Here is an 8,337-nt window from a genome sequence, read left to right as displayed (position 1 = left end):
TATCATAAAGCTAGATTTGTTTTAGAATAAAATCAAGAGTTCAAGACTAGCTATACTGGAAGTAATTTTGATATTAGTACATCCGTTCCAATAAATAACTTTTTAAACAAAGATAAATTAGCAATTTAAAATCTAAACAAGCTTTCTAAAAAAGGCTTATATTTTAGAACGGGGGTAATAACATGGTAACCATGTGTAGTGCTAACTAGACATCTTCATGACGTGGCATGTCATTAAATAAACAAATGCTTGCGGTAACTAGCTACGTTAGCATAACATCAATATTTTAAAGTAAAATAAGTTTACAAGCTAACTAATGCAGTCACTAGCCTAACTGTAGCTCAACAATATATATAATTGAAATAAATTGTATCGATACATCTATGGGTGAGCTACATCAATGAGGAAAGGGATGCTCACAATAATACGATATTGCCCACGTGCTCCCTCTGATAGTGAATTGGGTGAAATCATAATTGTATGGTCCTTGCCCCACATTTGCTCCTATTTAAACACAATAAGGGAGATGGAGCGAGATCTTACTTCACAAAAAGATACCACCATGCTTACATACCTAAGGTCGAGAAATGGGTAGAAGGTAGTTGTCGCTAGGGTCACATCACCATACGTAATGTATAATCGTCTTGGACTTGGTTTGAATTTCTCCGGTTGTGTTGTTGAGACCCGATCAAATACATTCGTAGGAGTTGGAAGCATCGGGATTTGTGGGTGTGCTTACCCAAGTTGTCTATACACCAAGTAGCATTCTCGTCCTAATCAAACATACAGAAATTTTCCTTGGTCAGCTCATAACCGTAGCACCACTTGGGACAAGCGTAGTACCATTTGGCTGAGGAGTACTTTTATTCATGTCGGGGTTAGTCACTCCTCGTAAAATTGTAGATGGATGAAAAAAGATAGATGTGTTATCATGTCTCAAATAGCGTTTAAATGTACTCATCGGGTAGGATGTACATGTGTGTGTTCATAAAAATAAGCGTATGCATGATCTATCCGAAAAACCAACACCGGACAATTGTATGACAGTTCGATCAGAAATAACAAGAAATAGCTTGTGAGCCAATCTATTGCGTAAGCAATTGCGTCCGCATCACGTCGCGTTGCCGCCGCCCGAGCCCGACCACACCGGCACCGAACCGGTCCGGATCCGACCAGATCACCAATTCAACTTCTTTTGATTTCCGCCGCCCACCCGTTCCCGGTCCCGATCCGCCCCCATCACGCGCAACAATGCCTTGCCTAATCTTTTTAGAATTTGCTAAGTTTCAGTCAGCTGAAACTTATGTTATGTTTCAGTCGTTTTTGTGTCCGTTGGATTTGTATGTGCATCAAGATTTGTGTCAGCCCAGTCAGCCCGTTATGTTGTCTAGTTGGGCCCAGATTGTTATTTGGGTTGTGGTCTGGTAGTTGTTGGGCTTTTTTTGTTGCCTACCGTTGCCTGTGTGGGTCCCGCTTGTCTGTGTCTGGTAGTTGTGAGCGTATCATCCACCGCTTGTCTGTGTCTCTCCTATCCATTCCACTGTTCAAACCACGGAGCGGCAGAGGGAGAAGCAGGGGACGGGGGGCGAGGCGTTGGTGTCGTCGGTGGGGAGGCGTCGCCGGCGTCGCAGGAGGGAGCCGTCGCCGGCGTCGCAGGAGGGAGGCGTCGCCGGCGTCGCTGGAGGGAGGCGTCGCCGGCGTCGCCTGATGGAGGACTCGACAGCGTCGCAGGAGGGAGGTGTCGCCGGCGAAGAAGGAGAGATGGGTTCGCCGCCTCGGAGGAGTGAGGCGTCTCCTGCGTTGGAGGCGGTCAGGATATCGACGGGGGAAGGTGAGAAGGTTCTCTATCTGCTGGTTTTTTGCTCTGTATTTGCTAGTTGCGGACCAAATCTGGGTGTCAATTCGTCGAATCCCTATGTAACCAGCCTTTGAATATCTTGTCTATATGTTGGTGCTAGTCAATTATGCTTGTTTTTTGAGCATTATTGTTGGTTCATGGAGAGATCTGGTAGGTTTTTGTGGTATGTTCATGTGCGTTTTTCAGGATGGAGAGATCTGGTAGATTTGCCTCGTTGTTTGTTCATGTCCTTTTCACTTGCTATTTTGAAACCTGGAATGATAGGGAGAAAGTAGTTGTCCTCTTGTGTGGGTTCGTTGTCTAGTTGGTGCGATTTTCGTGGATCTCTGGCTGGTAGTGTTCTATAATTTTTCAGAAGTGAAATTGGTTGGCTGTACTGCATGCTTTCAAAGTACAATAGCTGGTCCTGTTTTTTTAAGTTGCTTAATGATTGTGTTAACATAGTTTCAAACTGCCTATAGTCATGTTTAATTGTGTAGTTGTCTTTAGTAATTGAAAGTAAAATCAGTTGTGAGAACAAATAGTTTTAAAGTGCTTGGATGCTTGTATCCTAAATTTAATTTGCAAGGTACTACCCCTTTGGTCATGTTTTTCATCTTTTTTATCTGATTCTTTGATAGCGATCATGGATACTGAAGTTCAAATGGATTATTCATTTGATGGGTATTATATCAATGATGGCCATCAGAATGTTGCAGAAAATGAAGCCAATCATTATGAATATCTGAGTGATGATGATTTGTTGCAGGAGATTATAAGGTTGGTATGATCCTTTGATCTTTTTTTGCTTTTTGCTGCTGTTGAAACTGAATTTTGTTACTTTTGCTCTTATATTTGGAGCTTCAATCTGAGCATTCTCTTTTACTTTTTTATAGATTATCAATAGTGTTCAAAAGAAAGAGAGACGTAATAGTGCTAAGAAGCAGAAGAGAAAGGTTAGTCCCAACTTGGATTGGCATGTATGTAATTATCTCAAATTGCAACTCGTGTCGCAACTGTCCATATTTATATATTACTTGCAACCTTAGTCGCAACTTGGATTGGCATGTATGTAATTATCTCAATTTGCAACTCGTGTCGCAACTGTCCATATTTATATATTTTTTGCAACCTTAGTCGCAACTCGGATTGACATATATAATCTTAGTGCTTTTATCAAGGATTTTTTGTCAATTAATATGCCAGTTGCAACAACAGTTGCAATTGACCTTTAACCAGAAGCAGGGGCGGAGCCGGAGTAAATATTTTGCCCGATGCATGGCTAAACTTGGAGCGTTTGCTAGTTGAATTTTTGTCTAGTTGGAACTTTAGTTGGAATTGCGCCTTTTTACATAGTCAATTATGCTAATTGCAACCTTAGTCGCAACTATATCACTAGTTAGATTAATCGAAGCTGCCTAGTTACAATCCTACTCGCAACTGCCTTTTATTGAAATTCTTATGTCAGTTTCAAGCGTAGTTGCAAATCCTTTTTTGATTTTCTACCAGCATTGCATACCAAGTTTCAATACTGGTTGCAACTCAAGTTCCAATATTTTCAGTAGGAACTTAAAATGCTCTCGAGTTGCAACTAAAGTTGCAACTGATAGTGTGAGTTGCAAGTTGCAACCACACTTGCAACTGAGTCAGGACTATATATTTAGTATGTACTTCTGTTGTTTAATTTTCTACACTATCAGTTCTCACTTCTTTTTATGTTTCTTTATTTTGGTAGAGGTATAATTTTGCAAGATCTGAAGTTAATGGCAGTGAAGCAGATAATGAGTTGAAAGCTTATAGCAGATGCAGTATCTCGTTCTTAAACAAAGTGTTAACAGCAGTTCGATCTAATAGCAACTATGTGCGTCTTGTCAATTGGATGGGTTTTGGCGAGGTTCTGAATATGGATGATTGTTGCGTGCCAAGGGCATTTGTTCAATGGGTTGCAGACAATGTTTCTTGTTCTGATGAGGCTATTCAACTTGGCTCCAAATCAATCAAGTTGTCACCTGAAGCAGTTGTTGATACTTTTGGAACTCCTTCTGGTGAAATCCTTGTTGATAGTGACGAAGAATTAGGAAAAGCTGCTTTTCTTGCTCCTTTTGGCCTTATTGATGTTCCTTCAATCAAATTCTTTGGGAAAAAAATTCTGTCTAAGGAGGTTCTCCCTGATGATGTTTTTTGCCATTGTTTCATGGCGGTTTGTTTAGGAACTCTCTTCTGTCCAAACTCAAACACAAAAATTAGTACCAAGTACATGGGACCTCTAGTAGTTGTTGATAGAATAAAAGATCGCAACTGGTCCAAGTTTATTCATGAGTGGATGATGATTTACATCAGGAAGTACCAGAATGAGCCACTTAATGCAAAACGACTGAATCGAACTCTTGGTGGATGTATTTATCTTTTAGCGGTATGATTATTCTTCTCTAATTTTGTTTGATAGTTTGCTATGAGCCACTTAGTTTGTTAGTTTTTTTCATAACTAATTTTGGTTTGGTTTTTCCAGATTCGTTGTCTTGATTTCGTGGACTTCAGTCCAATTCATATACCGTCAACATTGCCAAGAATCAGAATCTGGAAAGGGAATTTAATTAAAGTCTTCAGTGACATGTTCATTGGCACTAATGGAAAATACGGCGCATATCCAGTAAGTTATCTCTTTTATTTTTTTCTTATCATTCTTTTTTATCAGTAATGCTTATGTTTTATCAGGTATAATAACCTTTTATACCATTTCTTAGATCAAGGATATATCTGAAACATGTTACTCAACAAATACCAACACTACAAGTGAGTTTGCATGGTCCAATGAAATTATGAAGTAGTCATTACATGCAGTTCTTGGTGGTCTTGTTAACAACAAGGTACTCATAGCACAGTAGTTTATATTACTATATAAATATCCTTTTTCTTTTTTATAACTTTTCTGAATTGTTGGTACATTTTTCTTTTCTTCAGTTGAAGGAAGATATTTCTTCTTCATTCATAAGTATCATGAAAGATGAAGGAAAAAGTTTTTTGTATGAAAGCTCAAGAGCTAGTTGTTAAAGTGGTTCAAGCTTTTCAATCAAATAACTTTGGATCCCAGGATACTATGAAGTTGAATTGTTCTGATGATGGTTCTGACAAAACTGCAATAGATTCTCGCACTACTGAAAAGTTGCCATCTAGTGACCAAGAAATAGCTAGCGATGGTAAATTTTTTGTCATTTTTAATTAGCATTTTTTATCATGTATTCTTTCCTTTTTTGGATCATTCATTCCTGTAAATAACAACTTCATTTTTATCTGTTAAGAGTAACATCATTTTTTATCTATTTTGGTTCTGTATGGAGGGTGCTTTATATCATAGGAAAAGGAAACGAATAGTATTCAATAATACTTCACAGCATTCAAGTAATTCCCAAACAGCCAACATGAGTTTTGAGGAACACAATGTACCATTCAAGGTAGAATGGCAAATGAAAACTAGTTCAAAGCATTTTTTTTTGGAGTGTCTCTTATATACTCTACTTTTTGATTGTTTTCTCTTATATCTATGAAGGATATACCTGGAAATGCAAATATTGTGTCCCAACCTGTCCACTCAGCAAGTCTTGGATATATGCTGCCCGCAAATATTAATTCAGAGAGAGCATCAATTGATGATGATTTATCTTCTCGACAAGTTAACAGACCCACTCAAAAAGTTGGTGTAAAAGAAGGTAGATTGCAAATCATCAATAGTTACTTTCAATTTATTTTTTAATCAGTTACTGATAATATCATTTTGTTTTTTTCATGAAGTTTCTCTTAATCCACTGTTTTCTTTGTTTTTGTTCAGTAACGTCAGTAAAGATGGATTTGAATAAAAAATGTATTGAACAAGAACAAGAAGAATTCAATGGATTCAACACAACTAATACTGACCAGGTAAAATTATACAGTCCCACAACTTATTTTATACTAAAATTTAGTAGTTTCTACACCCGTTTCAGTATCAACTTGTTTGTGTAATATTCAATTCAAGCTCCCGTGGAAATACTCTTTCCCCGTGCTGGCTCTTTTTCACTTTGTTTTTTGTCCCATGTTGTTGTTGCTTTCCCATAGCAGGACATTACTATGCCATTCATACCATCTGAACACTCAGTATTAATGTTTTTATTATTAAATAAGTGTTCCAGAATTGGATTTGTACTTTATTTTTGTCTATGAAATTTGTGTGGCGTCATTAACAGCATACTTCTTTTATTATAATTACAGCATACTTCACACCAACTAAAACATTGTGTCATCCTTCAAGAAAACAAGGATCAAAAAGAGGCAAGCAGATCAATGGATGTTGATGCTCTCAATATTCAGAACTTTGGTACTGTTTTTTTGATTTATTCTTGTTTTTTATTAGCTAAAAACCATTTGTTTAATTGATTTTACTTCATATATCATTAGGTTTTTATCATTGCTCTGAATGCTTATACCGAAACACATATTTTGCAGAGAATAGAGGAGAATATCTAGAGATTGCACGACACAAGTACTATTGGAATGACACTGGAATATCATTTAGGTTGTTAGAAGATGAGGATGACATGGGCAAATCAATTCAAGAGCCTGAATTGTTTCGTCCAATTGGTATGAATGATTACGCATATAATAAGCAGATTGAGGTAAATTTGTATAGCCATTTTTATTATTTTTAAGTCTGTTTTTCTTAAATTTTTATCTGTTTTGTAATATATTTTTTCTCATCATTCTGCAAATCCACAGTTAGCTATATTGAACTGCAAGAAGGATTTGAGCAGCACATGTTCAATCAAACAAACTGTCTCTCATTCTGTTACCAAGATAGATAGTACACCAGAGGTGCCAATCTACTTCCAGATTTTCTCAGTTAACTTGTATTAATTGTTGTCTTCTATTTATGTTGTTTTAAATTATATTATTTTTGTCATCATAGAATTGACACTTCCGAATGTGACACTAGTGTTACAGGTGTTGTCTCCTATTTATGTTGTTTTAAATCAGCCTAGTGTTACTGGTCTTACCAACTCCCCAAGATGGCCATCGAAATTGGGTCATGATTTTATAGATCTTGTAAGTTGTTTTTTACTTTTGTTCTTTTAAATATTAGTTTTGGGTGGAGCAAATTTTGTTTTTCTAAGTATTTACTTTTGCTCTTTTTCTCTTGTTTCTAGGTTTCGCCAGAAACACATGACAGATATATAGATTCCGTGGATCAACATGACACTTCATATAAATCAACACCTGTGAGATTATTGTATTTTCTTTTATTCTAACTATTCTAATTTTATTTCTTTTTTAAAAGATAATAGTGATTTTTGATATATTCTTCCTTTTTTTCCTTTCTTTCCCTGCTATAATAATGCAGAGCTACAACAGAGCTTCAATTGTTGGCCGTAGGCTTTTTGAAGGGAATCAGAATTATGATTCCAGCTCAATGAGCAAGAGTACTGTCAAGCAAATGTTGAACAACTTTGGCAAGGTATGCACATGATCAAATACATGTCTTCTATTTTTATTATCATTGCCATTTTTTAGTAACACCATTATTTTCCAACTTCAGTTGAAAGTGCAAGACTAATCTGCGTAGTTGCAACCTGAGTCGCAACTTCAAAAATAACCCAGTTTGCAGCCCATGTCGCAACTGACTGATTTTATATATCGCATATAGCCTTGTTAGGTTTATATATCACAGTCGCAACTGTAAACATTTAATTTGCAACCTTAGTCACCACTTGGATTGATATCTATCTCAGGTTGCATAGTTACAACCTGAGTAGCAAATGCCAAAATAAAGCGAGTTTGCAACCCATGTTGCAACTGATAGTTTTTGCAACCCTAGTCGCAATTCAGATTGGCATTTGTAAAACTTATCTCAATTGCAACTCATGTCGCAACTGTCCGTCTTTAACTCTAGTCGCAATTCAGATTGGCATCTGTAAAAATTATCTCAATTGCAACTCTTGTCGCAACTGTCCGTCTTTAACCCTAGTCGCAACTCGGATTGGCATCTGTAAAACTTATCTCAATTGCAACTACTGTCGCAACTGTCCATCTTTATATATTACTTGCAACTTTAGTCGCAACTCGGATTGGCATCTGTAAAACTTATCTTAATTGCAACTCCTGTCGCAACTGTCTATCTTTTATACATTACTTGCAACCTTAGTCACAACTCGGATTGGCAACCTTAGTCAAATAATATGCCAGTTTCAAGCATAGTTGCAAGTCCTTTTTATCATTTTTGCATACCAAGTTAGAATACTGGTTGAACTCAAGTTCCAATACTTTTTCCAGTAGGAATTCAAAAATGAGTGTTATGTCAGTTTCAAAATTACTTCCAACTCCCTATTATCTTTGTTAAGTTTCAAAATGACTCGCAACCTATGAATTCTCGAGTTGCAACAACACTTGCAACTGAGTCATGTCTATAGCTTTTCGTAGTTGCACTTTTTGCAATTTAGTATGTAATTATGTTGTTTAATTTTGTAATTCAG

Source organism: Lolium perenne, chromosome 1 (assembly GCF_019359855.2).
Source record: "Lolium perenne isolate Kyuss_39 chromosome 1, Kyuss_2.0, whole genome shotgun sequence".
Classification (NCBI taxonomy): Eukaryota; Viridiplantae; Streptophyta; class Magnoliopsida; order Poales; family Poaceae; genus Lolium; species Lolium perenne.
The sequence above is the reverse complement of the archived record's forward strand: the minus strand, read 5'-3'. Positions refer to the sequence as shown.